General features: G+C 49.1%; 1 protein-coding gene across 13 annotated transcripts in view; it reads right to left on the bottom strand.

Moving 5' to 3' along the window:
• Positions 1-14,203, bottom strand: part of TRERF1 (transcriptional regulating factor 1) — a 194,614-nt gene extending 180,411 nt beyond the window's left edge. For 4 of the 13 annotated variants that reach the window (XM_078055329.1, XM_036101773.2, XM_078055331.1 and 1 more), the window contains exons 1-2: positions 13,681-13,853; positions 13,178-13,259 (exon numbers count right to left, since the gene is read on the bottom strand). The gene's annotated coding sequence lies outside the window, so the exon portion shown is untranslated. Of the gene's footprint in view, positions 1-13,177; positions 13,260-13,525; positions 13,587-13,680; positions 13,855-13,888; positions 14,029-14,113 lie in introns of those variants that run through there. The other 9 variants (XM_078055320.1, XM_078055330.1, XM_078055325.1 and 6 more) reach the window with 5 other exon arrangements.
• Between the last annotated feature and the right edge of the window lie 1,590 nt (positions 14,204-15,793).

Raw genomic sequence — 15,793 nt, 5'->3', positions numbered from 1 at the left:
AAATTCTAACTCAGTTGAAAGAAGCACTTTTGATAATAATTCAGGTCATTTGCACAGTCTTTCCACAATAGAAATCCAAAGATCTTGCTAAATTAATAAATAGTCGTTATCACGCAAGAGACATTTGTACTCCACCTTGTAGAAGGAAAAAATTGAGCCCCAGAGAAGAGCTGTAGTATACGGTTGAAAGGGTAACCCATGCTACACAAGAATCACCATTTTTTGGAAAATCATATTAGAGCTGATGAGGTGAGGTCAGTACTCCCACACGCTAGTAGTATGAATGAAAATTATTTTTTAAAAACATTTTGAAGAACAATTAGGAAATATAACTGAGAACCTTAAAAACACCCATTATCGGGGTGCCTGGGTGGCTCAGTTGTTAAACATCTGCCTTCGGCTCAGGTCATGATCTCAGGGTCCTGGGATCGAGCCCCGCATTGGGCTCCCTGCTCAGCGGGAGGCCTGCTTCTCCCTCTCTCGCTTTCTCTCTTTCTGTCAAATAAATAAATAAAATCTTTAAAAAACAAACAGAAAAACCCCACCCATTATCTTTATCATAGCAATTCTCCTTTCCAGGAATTTATCCTAAGAAAATTATCCGAGATGTGATCAAAGATTTACGCACAAGAATGTCCATCGAAGCATTATTTATAATAGTCAAAGTGATAAGCTAAATTTCTAATAATAGGAATTAGTTAAATAAATTCTGGGACCCAGTGCCTGGTACACAGTAGGTGCTCCATAAATATTTGTTGAACATAAAAGACGTATGAGAATATACTAAAAAACTATGAAAAAAAGGATCCAAAGAATATTTAATGAGCAAGATATTAACATTAAATCTCATTCAAAATTAGCCCAATACTATTTTAAGGGATAATATCATAGCTAATGTCTATCGAGAACTTACTAAGTGCCAGGCACAGCCCCAAATGCTTTACATGTATCATCTCATTTCATCTCACTCAACTCCATTATTTCCATGGAGTGAAGGATCTTGGATCCAAAGCCAGGCAGTCTGACTCCAGAACTTAAACTATTAATCACCAGACTATGCTGCCTAGAAAAAATGCTGGAAGGAAATTATTAAAAAACTAATAGGAAGGAATTAAAGACAACTGCTATTTTCTTTCTAAAACCTACCAATATTTTCCAAATGCTCTATAATCACCACATACTATTTGTAGTTTCTCTGTCCTAACTAAAAAGTTCTATGAACTTTCACTTATCATTTACACAATTTCAGTGAAAAAGTCTTAGCTCCAAAGGAGTTTTGAATCATGTCTTCTCCAGGTCTTAAAAGCAGGAGAACATCATATAAATCTGAGCCATACATTCTGACCAGGAAAGAGGATGGGCTGAGAGTCCACTCAACAGACCATGGAGCCCATGACCTCCACTACACAAATACATGTCACTCTCTGGCTGACAAGGTGCTGATTTATACACATATTCTGCCATTAGTCTTCCCAATGACCCCTCCAAGTAGATCTGACCATCTCAGGAAAGGGAGGTTTAGGAAGGTGAAGTGACTTTCCCAAGGTCATGCAGAGCACTCCAGCTCTGGTCAAAGGCCCAGCCGCCAACCATTCCCCCAAATCATGTCGAGCAATCGGGGCAGACCTGAGAGCATGTCCAGGCCCAAGCACGCCTGGAAGTTAACAAGGGAGATTTGTGGGAGACACACACACACACATCGTGCCCAAAACCCAGATACAGCACTGGGACCCGACCATCACAGCGTTTCGCTCCTTCAGAAAGCAATTACGCAGAAGAGTAAAGTATGTGGCTTTGTATTTGTCAAAGCACTTGTGCATCCTTTCTCTCCTCTGATTCTTAAAATAAACCTTTTCAACCAGGAAAGCAAAGGTACTGAGAATAAGGGAAACGAGGCTCTGAGAGTTACACTGCTATCCAGGAGTACCCCTCGAGGGTCAGCGTGGTGCCCCTTCCTCCGTATTATCCCAGCCACATTCTGAACTGAGCTCAGGCCACGCTGACTGGTAAGGCAGAGTGGGAGGCAGGATGAGGAAGGGGGAAGAGCACCTGCTTTTATAGTCAGCCAGGTCTGGGTTCCCGGGTTTGAATCCTTGCTCTGCCATTCCCTAACCACGAGACCTTGAGCAAGCCTGTTCATCCCTTTGTGCCCCCCTGCCTCCCCTGTATAATGAGGATAATGATGCCTTCCCCGTCGAGTTGCTGTGAGGCTTAAATGAGGTCACATATATAAAACGATGGCATGCGTCCGCACTTAGGAGGGAGCTGTCGCATTCTGCAACGCATCCTATCCCCAAACATGCACAGCGTGAGGTCACCATGGCCAGAGCACCTGACCTCCCCTTCCTAAAGAAAATGATCCTCTATGCTTCTCTAATTCTCCCATCCTGGTTCCTTTCCACTACCTCAAAGAGCCTAGATTGATCTCAGTTACTTCCCAGACTCCTTTGCAAAACTCTCTACAAGCTTCTTAAATTTAGGGCCCCAGAAGTGTGCTCAGAGAAGAATCCGTCATGGGCTGAAGAAGACAGAAGGCTGAAACCCCAGAAGAAACCCTGAAGAGAAACGAACAGGTGAGCACCCGGCAGGGTGGAGGGTGGTGGGGGAGGGAAGCCCATCTACAAAAGCAGAGAACAAGGCTGGGGGCCCCCAAGACGAAAGAGGCTGAGGGTACCCAGGAGAAGTGAAAGGGAATGCTTTCTGTAGTTTCCCTAGAAACCAACGAGACAACCAAACCAAACCAAAATGGAGACAGAAATGGTAGGAAATCCTAACTTGGCAAGATGATGATGCTACTCTTCTAAACCCAATGGCACAGCTTAAGAGTGTAGACCCTTCCCTTCCTGCTCCTGTCCTCTGAATACTTTCCTAACTGATCTCTCGGCCTACAGGCTCAGCCCCTCCAGCCTGTCCTCCATACCTCTGAATGACCTTTCTAATACAGAAATCTGACTTGTCCACATTCCCCACACACCTCTGCTCACTCCAAACCCTTCCATGACTCCCCTACTGCCTACAGGGTCAAGGCTAAGCTTCCTATCATGGTATCTCGTCCTCCCAGCCCAATCCTTTTTCACTTCTTCAGCCTTGTCACCTGCAACTATCACTGGGAACCTCGTATGTGCCGGGCCCTGGCTGGGTGCTGGGGACACAATGATAAGCAAGATGTGGCACAAGAATGAATAAGACCTAGCTCACGCCCTTTAGAAGCTGAAAGTCCTCGTGGGCAGACAGACACAGAAAGGGATCACTGCAATCCAGATGGACAGTGGGATGGCGACCCAGCCTGGGGTGCACAGGGAAGGCCTCTGGAGGAAGTAGGAGTGAGCCAGGTAAGGGCTCAATCTCATGACCCTGAGATCACGACCTGAGCTGAAATCAAGAGTCAGACGCTCAACCGAGCCACCCAGGCGCCCCCGATGGGTAAGCTCACTTCTAACAAAGATGTGAGCCACTAACCTTGATCTTCCTCAGAAAGACAGCTCTGTCCAGGGGCTCAGGAAAGGTTCTCATGAACATCCTGAGTACTCTACCCTTCACCGTCAATGGCAGACTCTATTGTGGTAGCTCTATCTTGTCCAGGTTCCTAGAATCTAGGCCTCCATACAAGGAAGGTGACTTGACAGTCTTTGGGGCTTAGGCCTGGGTCTGGAGACCAGCTTGGCAACTCAGCACCTGCGTGTCCTTAAGCAAGGTGCTGAACTGCCCGGAGCCTGTTTCCTCAAGTGTAAAGTGGGCATCCCATCTGCCTCTTATAACTGCTGGAAGGCAGAAGTGACTAACACATCTGCACAAGGCCTGGGACACACAGTAAGCTCTCTGTCAACAGCAGCCACTACTCCTAAAGCGATCTGAAACCCTCATTTGGGTACCCCACAGCATATGCAAATTCCTGAGCCCCTAAATAAGGCTCTTCTTGGTGCTCTCTGGGATTCAAGGGATATAATCCAACCTCTGACTCACAATGTGTTGCCAAAATTCTCCTTGAGTTCCCAAGAGAAAATTTATTTTAATTCCCTCCAACTTTAAAAATTAAACAGTCCTTACAGCATTTTGGGGTGGCAGGGGTGACAATGGAGACCATGAAATCTGACAAGCAGCTTTAAAAAGGTTACAAACTGATCGGAGAAAGAAAGGAGAAGGCAGCTGAAGGGGGTGAGCAGGGGGGGATGGAGACAATCCCCTGAGTGTCTGCTATTATTGAATACCCCAACTCTCAAAGCAGCCGGCCGCCCCCTCCTCCACGCAAGCTAAGCTCTGTTAATGAGAAAGCGGAGCCCTGCCTACATTTTGCCACAATAATGATTTCCCCGTTGCATTTTTACATGCCTGCCGCTTTATCAGAGCAGAAGTAGACATATATTTTCAATAAATCCCTCTCTCCTTCCTCCTCCCCAACTCCAGCTCGCCCAGTAAATGTTGTTCCCTCCGCGCCCTCCCCCAACGCAATCCCAACCCTGGAGCACAATGAGTTCCACTAATCAAAACAGAAAGAAAAAGAAAAATGGAAAAATCACAGCTGCTGAAAAACAGCATTCGCTACAAGTCAAAGCCCTCCACATTTTTTCTGCACGCAGCATTTACTTCTTCAAGGACACATCACCCCCGCCCCATCAGAAATCTTATGTAGAGTTGCTCCGGGGAGGGGGAGGGGCGGGGAAAGAAATCTAATATTCACTCTCTTTCCTATTTTGACTAAGCCAGCACAGACAGAAATATAGATAAGGCCTCGAATAACTGATTTAACAAAATGTCACTTATTAAAAGGGATGGGGGATGGGGCTGCACTTGAATTTGAGAGCTCAGTTAAACCACCCCAGCTAAAGGCTGCCAGGCCGCGAGAGGCAAGGGGGGGGAAACATTCTCTAGCCTGGTCTCCTTCAGTGGCTGCTCCAAAGCTGACCCTGGTGGCAGAGCGGCCTGGATTTCTCCCTCCAATGAGAACCAATGGGAGGGCACGGCGGGGGGGGGGCAAGGTAACCAGAGGCGAAACAAACAAACAAACAAAAAACCCAGTTGATTCTTAAATATATAGGCATTTATATGCACCAACTAGTGCCAGGTGCTGGGGGTACAACAGTGAGTGATGACCCAGTTCTGCCCTCCCCAGGGCAGTGCAGAAGTGGTGAAAGACACACCTGGGGGTAAGTATGAGAACAGCATCCTAAGAGCCCGAGCGAGTCCCCCCGTGGCCCACTCCAGCCCTGGCCCGCGACCAGGCACACGGAGTACACGGGGCCCTCAAGAGAGAATGAAGGAATGAGCATATGCACACTGAAATTGCTTGAATTCCATAACGGTTTCTAAAGAAGCTCAGACTCTTCAAAAGAAGAGAGGCCTCTAAATGTCCTTACCTACTGTGGCTCCCCATAACACCCCCTCAGCTCGCATGTGTTCACCCAATTAAGAAAGAAAAGTGAACGAGTCCCAGTGACTTGAGAATCAGCCTCATTACTGGTATCCTTGAGTTGAATTTTAAGGGAGTTTGGTATCTCCCATTGTGATGACATCAGAGGGAACTCAAATGACACCCCCTATTCAAATGCCTTGGGCATCAACTCCCAACTTTTTTTTCTTTTCCTTTTTAAAACATCTTTCAAAGAAGTTAGGTTGGAGGTGGTTTCCCAAGATGAGGGGAGAGGCCCTCAGAGCAGTCCTTGTTATGACAAAGACCCCCCCCAAGGGGCCCTCAGGAAGATTTCTGAGGTTAGCAAACTGCTCAGGGCCCAATGTGGCCAAAGCTGGAGCCTGGAAACTAAAGGCCAGGCTGTCTAGAAACAACCATGGCTTGTCCAGGTTCCTCCACTTAGGAGCCCCACAAAAAGGACAGGGCTAAGGGTAGAAGACTGATGGAGAACAGCCATGCAATTTGTTAAAGTCAAGTTTTGGCTTTAATTATGAGGCAGCCTTCAAGCTGTGTGCTCCAGAACGAGCGAGACGATGGAAGTTTTTTAAAAAATGTAATGCCAAAAACATGCTTAAATCATCTGAGTCTTTCCAACTAAGGTCACTGGGAGAAGCCCAAAGTTTCCAAATGATCGTCTTGGTTTCCATGATCTCTGCATCTATTCAGTACCATATTCTTACTTAATACTGCATAGCATTATCTATTCGAGGGTGCACAACATTTGGAGACCATTCAAATTCTGGCATTAAACCAGGATGCTGGCTGGACATGTGACTCTGGGTTAATCACTTATTTATATATTTTTTTCAATTCTACTTCTTGAGCCTCACTTTCTTCAGCTGTCAAATGAGAATATCAACCTCCCATGGTTGTTGCTTCTGTTGTCAGATAAAATAAGACATGCCAAAGAGGCTCTGGACCAATAAAAAGCTAGGTGAACACTGGTTATTTCAATGATGGCATCCCTCTCTGATTTTTCGTTGATTATTTTCCCCTTTATGAAACCAAATTGGTATCAGTTCCACTGATCTCTCAAAACTGACATCTTGTATTTATTATACAAACACAAGAAGTCCTATTACCCACAGGTGAGCAAAATCTCAGTAACAGCTGCATCTAGGTGACAGGTACAAGGGAGCTCATTACACTAGCCTGTCTGCTTTTGTTGCATGTAAAAGTTTTCCCATAATAAAAATTAATTCAAAAATAAATAAAGCCTCACCCTCCGGCTCAGAGGTGAGAGGTTTGATGAGTGAAAAGCGCAAGGTATTTCTTAAAACTGGAAATGACTTTTCCAGCACAACAGTATGAGAAAGGGCTGAGGGCTGTTTTTTAGGTAGACTCAGCTTTATAGAACAGGCTTCATTTGCAAAACAAACGCTGAATGCAAATGAAGACCTGCCAGGACCCTCCGACCACAGTCCGGCTTCCTGAGGAGGTTCAAGACTCCCCTGCACCCAGGGCACAAGCCAAGTGCGTCTGTCGCCTTGGGTGGGCAGGTCTCCAAGTTTAAATCCGGGATCAGAGTCTGAACCGAGACCGCCTAGCATGTCACCGCCAGCCACTTCGGATGCCAGCCTTCCGACGGGAGGAGCACTTTCGCTACCAGGATCCCAGAGGACTTGAAACCCCCACGAGGCGGGAACAAGAGTGAGAGAGGGCGTGGTGAACGGAGGTTTGGGTAGAAGCTCTGGGAAATTAAGGGAAGCGTTTCAGTGGCTGTCAGGTTTTATATCTGAAAAGGAGATCTGGCTGAAGATCAATTCACCTCGCGCGATGCCTCTTACAGTTTACATAGCACTTTCCGTCCATTATCTGATGCCATCCTCAAAAGTGAAGAGGAGAGACGGCAGATGGTATCACCCGCTCTTTACAGATGCGGAGCCAGGCTGGGAGGCCGCCTTGGCCAGAGCCAGGCGACCACAAGGGCGCTGGACCCCAACCCAGATCTTCAGGTGCCCTCCTCACCCGCCCACTCCCATGCAGACCCCACGGATGGGGACCACCCAGGCCGGCAGTCTGTGGCATATTCTCATGAAAGGCTGCCCGAAGGAGAGGCCTCTTTTTTTTTTTTCTTTTTCTTTTTTGGAGCTTCTTGCTCAAAACCTATGACAAGGTGCCCACCAACTTTTGAACAGGGCTGAAAAATCACAGATTTTCTTTTTTTCCAATGATAGTTTTCAAATAAATCTAGCATGAGGCCCAAAATACTTTAACTGAAGACTCTTCCTCAAGTGAAAGAATCTGCTCTTGCCTCTGTACTGCTCAGTAATGCAGTCAAATGTTGAGGAAAAATGCAGCACAATTTTCTGATGCAGTCTTAACCCTTGAAAGTCTCCGGCTGGCGTCAAGTCCCGAGCCCAAATCCCTTGCCCGGGAGGCTGCAGCCTCAGCCTGGAGCACAGCTCCCTCACCTTCTGCTCATCTGCACCTGTCTTCTCAGGTTTTCCCTCAGGCCTGGATGGAAGGCCTTCCCCCCTGGGGAAAAGGCCAAATCTTCCTGAAACCTTCTCAAGGGCTTTAGTCAGCTGACCCAACCCCACCCACTGCTCTCCTCAATCCCTCCCTCTCCAGGGTCTTCCCCATCAGTACACAAAGGCAACACCGCACCCAAAAATCCCTTCCCATCATGCACATGTCCTTCCAGCTCCCGCTCCGTATCTCTGTCCCCCTCTTGCGCAATCAAACTTTGCCAAAAAGTTGTCCACACATGCGATGACCAGTTCCTCACCTCCTACTCCCCGTGCCAACCCCTCCAATCTTGCCCCCACCCCATCCATTGCACTCCACTGAAGCTGTTCTCTGCAAAGGCCTCAATGGCTTCCATTTTGCCAAATAATCCAGTGGTGACTTTTCTGGCCTTATCAACCTCATGAAACATTTAACCACCACCCCTCCCCAACAACACACCAACACACACACACACACACACACACACACACACACACACACACACACAGAGCCTTTCCTTCTCTCTCTATAGGCTCCTTAGGGCATCTCATCCAGTCTCCTGGATTTAAATACCACTGATGGCTCCCACATTTTTATCTCCTGCCTGGCCACTCCTCTGGTGCTGGACACCACTCTCACACTGCCTGCCTGACATCTCCACCTTGAGTCTAACAGGCACTTCAAACTTACGGAGCCCAAACGGAAATAGCTTGATTCCGTTCCCCTCCCGCTCCCAATCTTCCCCATCTGGGCAAACAGCACCACCCATGTACCCAACTGCTCAAGCCAGAACCCTCAGAGCTATCCTAGACTCTTTCTCCCCAGCCAGCATCAAACCCATCAGCAACCCTGCCCCTTCTACCTCCAAAGTGCATCTCACACCCACCTGCTCCCTCCACTCCCCGTCACCTCCTCACCTGGCCTGCTCTCCAACTCCACACCTGCCCCTCTCCACCACTGCAAGCCCCTTTACCAAGAGCTGGGGGTGTTACTTCCCACTGGAAACTTTCAGTGGTTTCCCACTGCACTTCAAATGAAACCCAACCTTTTCAGAGGCCTCCGGAGTCCTGCACTTTCGCCTCATGCTGCCCTCTCTCCGTCCCCCTTGTCTCAAGCCTGTGCCTCTCTTTAGATCCCCCCAAAGCCAAAGTCCTTCCACACGGGCTCTCCTCTTCCTGGTGCTCTCTGCCAAACCTCAGAGCACCTCCTTAGGCTACTTTAGCTGCGTAAGGCCAGGTCACTGTTCCCTGTGGTTTCATCAAAGCATTTATCACATTTTGCAATATATATTTCTGTACGCATCTGCCACCCCTCTGGATGGTAAGCTAGAGGTTAGGGTGGGGGAGGGGAGAGGGAGTAAAATATGTCTATTTTAATTATCATCATAATGCCAGCCTTAAGACAGTGCCTAGAATAGTAGGTGCTCAGTAAAGTAGCTCTTGAACCAAGGAATAAAGTAGATCCAATTACGGCATGAAAATAATTGTTACCTTCTAGGAGCCCAGAGTTATCACTGCCATTTAGGCACACGGGTTCCTTCCCCCTTCCTCTCTAACAACAACAACAAAAATGTTTAGTGTTGTTGCACTAACAGCCCAATAGCTCAGCATATCCCACCGATCCCCAGCTTGTCGTCTTTCGACGAGGAAAACACAAAAACCATCCTCTTGCTCAGCAAACCCAAATTAACCAAAAGACCTTATAAGCAGATACCATGAGTACTTAAAAATTCTTCGAAAATATCACAAGGTCTTTTTGTTGTGCATTTTCTTTAACCCAGAAGAAAAGATTTATTAAGAAGCCATGGGATCAAACTTACGTTACCAGGACTGTATTATTCCTTAAAATGCCACAGTACCCTTGGTGACAAGCATATGCCAGTTAACTGGACGCCAACTACTTCTGTCTCCCTCTCCCCACAAAAGAAATCAACTATGTTTTACTTTCCCCTTTATTTCTTTGGTTCCCTGCCAACATGCAAATTCAGAAATATTAATCCACAAGATCCCAGCTGATTCTAATCCTCCCTTCTCCCTAACCCACACAGTTTTATGAGGTCATAAATAAAATGAGCTGAATTCAACTGCTTTCAGAGCAAAACAACCAGCATCCATCCGTACTGCCTGGGGTCTGAGCCACTTGTCTGGATCCTCACTTTTCATGTCAATGTTCAAAGTCAATAAAAACATCAAGAGCTTTCCCCCCCAAAAATGCCCATGGTGAAAGGATATCCCAGAAATGACAGGAATACAACATGATTATTATGAACTCTATCACAAACATATGACCAAATCCCAATTACCCGTATGTGAATTCTCCACAGAAAGTGGGTAAAGCCACACTGGGCTTTCTGGTGTCCCCCTCCTCCCCAAGACTACCTCCTCCTGCAGCCTGGGAATAACAGCTCAATTAACCTTAGACTTGACCAAGTATAATTAACAGGTAAGCCAGCTGGCTGGAGGGGAAACTTCCAAGATTAACTGAAATTATTTTGGGTGCCTGGGATTATGTGCCCCCACGCTCTATTAGCACATATAATTGGGAAACAACCATGCACTTTTTTTTTTCCAAGACAGTGGCAGACTTTCATTAAGTATTTCCTTGTATTTGACCATCAAGATTACCAGGCTATTCAAGAGTCCTTTTTGGAATGCCAAGGTACAAATCCACTCTCTCCATGAGAAGACAAAAACAGAAGTTAATCAACCCGTCCTCGTCCGTGAAGCAATTTGGCCATTGGCCCAGGAAGAGCTTGTCGAGACCTCTTGAGACCTCTCTCCACAAGACCCAAATCAGAATTTCAGAGATGGAAGAAACTCATGGGTCAAATATGCATTTTTAAGATAAAAAATCCAAAACCCAGAAATGGCTAGAAACTGGTACCCTCCCAACTTTTCTCATCAGCGACATTTACTCCCTGCTTTGACAATCAAATCACCTTAAAAGTTCTTTGTCGCTTTACAAATACTGTAAACTGAGCCAACTACCCAATGCAAGACAATAGTTAACACTTTCTGATTAATCGACTTGATGGAGAACCCTTAAACTTTCAAAAAAAAAAATCAATGCTTTTGATTATTATGACCAACCTACCTACCAAAGGAGGAGGAAAAGAATGTTACAAATATGCTTTGCTTTTGTGACCACACATTTTATTATATAAGCAGCAGTCCGCTCTTTTACTATGAAAGCTCCTACTTCGCTAAAAACCACAGGCCCAAGCCAGTTAAAGGAGACAAAACTGAATACTTTTCACACAGTTCATAGAACAACTGTTTTCACAGCAAGCTCACATAAATGCTATGTGATATTAACACATGCCTGCTATGTGGAAGCCGACTTACCAAGCTGTGAAAAGACCCATGTTCACTATGGAACCTGCAAAATTAATATTCTCAATGCCCATAAAGCAGAAGGGAAATGCTCTTTTTTTGAGATGTCAAGCTGGCTTCTAAACAATCCTTTGGCGAAAATGGACATGCCTAAAAGGGCGGGGCCCCAAGAGGTGTGTCACTCCCGGTATCCATTCCTATAAATCAAATCCTGACAATCACCACAATATTTTAAAAAGAATGAATTATGATTCATGGGCCTTCAAACCTTTATTACCACAAGAACATTCTCAGCAAAAAGGAAAAAAAAAAAAAAAAAGCTACCGTGACTTGATTAATGGCCAAAGCAAGACAATAAAATAAATCTCATAAATATAAGAAAAAAAACTGAATGACTGCTCTTGGCTTCGAAGGTAGGCACGTAAATAATTCTTCTACCCCGGGATAAACACACATAAAGATTTTGTTTACCCTCCCAGGCTAAGATTCTCAGCAGGGAAAAATACCAGTGAATTTGTTTAAGACCTAGTTAGGAGTATTTGACAAGTGGCAATAATATTTAATTCCCAACGAACTCAACTCTCAAGCTGCCAAAAATCAAATTCTCAATCTGGAAATCTGATGACAGGAAGGAAAGAAGAAAAGCACTGTCCATCAGTAACATATAGAGAGAGCTTTTTTTAAAACCCACTTTTTCCCCTGCTAGAATTGAGTTCGTCCACAGAACTGCACAAAGCTTAACCAACTTTAGTTAACCACACACATAGGGTTTACTACCTGACCCTACCAAACATGTCTGGGTTTGAGTCCCTGGAGCTAAAATTATCCTGGCAAAGTTAAAACTCCCAGCATAATCAAGGTACCTGAGAGCCAAAACCTACAACTCATCTGCAGAAACCAGCAGGCTGAAGACCAGGAAAAGAGAGGCCAGGAGAAGCAAAGACTGCTGGTTAACTGGTTAAGCTTGGAGTCCTGCTTGTTATTCTTACAGTGGGCATCAAAACCACATTTTCCATCACCAGATTGCTTTCTTGAAACGGTAAAGGATGCAGAAGATTGGTACCAACTGGTAAAACTTAAAACTCTCTTAAAGCTCTCCTCCATGGCCTGCTAAAAAGTGAACCCAGCCGGCTTTCGAGAGGCATTTTTTAAAGAACTCTTCAGTCATCCCTGGCTTCATCATTCCCAAGTATCACGTCCACGTACTTCACCAGACAACCCAGGCCACGCTCTGAGCCACCCGCTTCAACACTTCACTTGCCAAAGCCGTGTCTCGTCTGGGGAAGAGTTTCCACAAAGCTGGCTCTAACAGACCAACCGAAGGCACACGGAGGAACCAGCAGTCATTTTCTTTAACCTAAGGATGGCAGACGCACATGCTCCAACCCAGTGCTGGCCAGAGGCTGCCCGCCAGGTGCTCTCGGCCTCCGCCAGTGAATGGGTGGTTTTGTGTTATTCTTAAATATCTATTTCTTCAGCCCACCAGCAGTAACTTCCCAGTCTCCCAAACTGAAGTTAGGGAGTGAAAGGGGCAGGCTTACCCCCTTACACATTTCTCTTATCTGGGTGGCCACTGTAACTTGGGGGAGTACCCAGCCCCCAAAGAGCCTACAGGCGCATATCCATACATATATGCATCATGTCAAAAATCCCCAAAGGCACATCCCTAGGGTCCTGCGGTTTCTTGGCTGGAAGAATGAAGGCTTTATAACATCACAACCTTCAATTGCAAGCCCCACCACCACCACCCTTTAAGCCGGGTCTGCCAATTATAGCGCCCACCTCAGCCCTCCCCCTTTGCTGGGATGCTGGACAGCCCGCAGAGGGACGAGGGAAGAGGGGAAGCAGAAAGAAGGCCCTGCTAACAGACTGAAAGTAAAGAAGTGGGGGGAGACTTTTCCCTTCCCCTCCCCCGTCTTCTCACGGAGCATCCCCCAACTAATTTTTTTTTTTTTTTTTAATGAAACTTAATAAGCTTCTTGCCTACCTTGGCTGTTTCTGCAACAAGTGCATGGGCAATCCGACAAGACCAGACTCCGCTTGGGGGGTGAGATGGGGGGCGAGCAGAGCTGATGGAGTAATTTCAATATTAATTTATGTCAGAGCCGCCTTCTCGAAGCGCTACTCACTTACAGTACTGCCCTCAGCCTGTAAACAAATATCGCTCCGCCAGGAAACATACTCCCAGATGCAAGCCCCTTCCCCAGCAGGGAACAGGGCCCTGCGCCGCCCCCACCCCACCCCCAACAGCATGCTCCCCCACCCCGGGAAGGAAGCTCTGGGTTTCCAAAGCACCAACCCACCACCTCCGCCACCACCCCAGCAAGAAACTTACTCGGTCCGTCTACGCCTCCACCCTCCCTTCAGGAAATCTACTCTCCATATGCATTCAGCCTCCCCGCAGGAAATCTGCTCCCCCCTCCCCCCTTCTATATACATGCACCCCTCCCTCTCCTCCTCCCCACGCGCCCTCCCCAACCAGAAACTTACTAGCGTGCAAGCGTGCAGGCTCTCCTGATCCTGGAAACTTACTCCCAGATATAGCGCCCGCCAGCCCCCTTTCCCGGCCCTGCTCCCTTTCCTGCCCTCCGCGGCAAGCAACTCCAAACTCTCCGCATCCAGCCACTCTCCCTCCCCGGTGGAAATTTGCAGCGCGGGGCCGCGCGCGTGCATCCACCCTCCCCTTCAGGAAACTTACTCCCCATCTGCATGCACCGCCTCTCAGCCATCGCTTAGAGGGAAGGGGGTGTGCTAGGGAGACAGAAATACATATGTATCTCTCGCCCCTCCCCCGGCCGCAGCCCACTCGGGGCCAAGCCGCGGTAACCTGGCCTTACCTTTTGCATTGCTCCCCACCCTCGCCCCCTCCCTTAACCCTCCTTATCCGCTCCCCGGCGCCCCCCTTTTTTCACCCATTACCCACCCCTAGCAACCGTTCCCAAGCTCCTCTCGGCCTTTTTTTTTTTTTTTAATCCAGGATGCAAATTCCTCCCCTGTCAGCAAATCGACTGTCAAATTATTTTCTTGCAAAAGGAGAAAGGCGGGGTTGGGGGGGGTGGGAGCAGAAGCAAAAAGGGGGAGGGCGGGGGAAGGGAGAGAGGGACAGAGGGGGGGAGAGATATCCCTCCGCTGAGCTGGGTCTGGCGGCGGGCGGGGAAGCAGGAAGTAAGGTGTCCAGCGCCGCGGCCCCCACCCGCGCCCCCTGTCCCCCCGGGCGCCGCGCTCGGGCGGGCGCGGGCAGCCTGGCGCATTGTTCGCAACCTCCCCGGCGCTGCGCTGCCGACCTTATTTATGTGCTCTGCATGTGCGTTAGTTGCACCTTTTGTAGGCTGGCGAGACTCTGGACTAGGATGGGGCGGGGGACGCGGACCGAGTTGCGGCTCCGCGCGGGACCTGTCAGCCCCGGGGTGTGGCGGACTCTCCGGCGTGACCGGAAAATCGAGGCCGGGGAGAAGGCGGCGTGGCCGGGAAGCTGCCGCCTTAGACCCGGACCAGTGCAGGATTGCTTCCTGCGTAGCCGTCCCGGTTGTTGTAACGCGCTTTGCAATTTAACTACTGGGGTTTGGGGGGGTTATTGATTTTTTTTTAAGGGATTGCAAAGATGCCAGGGTGTCGGTGGGGTGCGGAGAGACGGCCTGTGCCTACCCCCACTGCACCCAGGCTCGGCCGGGCTGGGAGAGGGGCTGGGGCTCCCGGGAAGGGGCTGGAGGTTCGCGAAGCGCGCGGCTCCATCCCTCCTCCCCGATGGGGGCGGGGAGGGGGTGCTGCAGACGGCGCTGGAAACGCAGCTCTCTGGGGAGGGGTCTCCATCTCCGCGGCGCTGCAGGCCGGGGAGGGAGGTTGCCTAGGAGAGGAGCCGGGGCCGAGGCGGGGGGGGGGGGGGGCGGGTGCCGCGGCGGCGCGCGCTCGCCCCTCCTCGCGCGCCATGACTGTGGAACGTGGTGCCGGGGAGGAGGGACGGCCGCCGGGGGCCGCCCGGGGCTGCTCGGCATTGGTGCGGAAACCCGAGCCCGGAGTCGCTCCTCGCGCTGTCTCCTCCTCCTCCTCTGCGGGGGAAACCGCTGCACCCAAACCGAGAGCAGCTGCGAGCAGGGGGCAGGGCGCGCGGGCTGAAAGGCGAGCCAAGGGTTCAAACCTCGGCGGCGCCAGGGGGGGCGAGGGCAGGACGGCCCCCAGGTCCCGCGACGGCGCGGCCGCCCGTCGGTGGAGCGCGGGACCTCAGGCTTACCCGGCTTCTCTCCCGGTCAGAGGGAATGGGAACCAAAGGCGGCCTGTCTGAACAGACCACCTCGAGCCGGGTGCGAGGCATCGATCTCTTGAAGGGCCCACAAGACACCGAGTAGTTTTTGCTCGAGGGAAAGTTAAGCCGTGCTTTTTTTTTTCAGTGTGGGGAAATCGTTGCGTCCCTTCCCCCAAATCTCGCGCGGGATAAATGAGGTGCTCCCCTACCCAGACATTCACCGCTGTCCCCCACCCCACCCCCACTCGGGCGCTGGGTGGGGACAGGGCGGGGGAAGGCTATATGGGAGCTTAAAGCATGAGGTCATGGGCGGAGGAGGCTGCTGCCAAAAGCGGCCGAGGTTTGTGTGTATTTTGAGGGGTA

Source organism: Halichoerus grypus, chromosome 9 (genome assembly GCF_964656455.1).
Source record: "Halichoerus grypus chromosome 9, mHalGry1.hap1.1, whole genome shotgun sequence".
In the NCBI taxonomy this organism is placed as follows: Eukaryota; Metazoa; Chordata; class Mammalia; order Carnivora; family Phocidae; genus Halichoerus; species Halichoerus grypus.
This window is presented reverse-complemented; position numbering and strand designations above follow the sequence as displayed.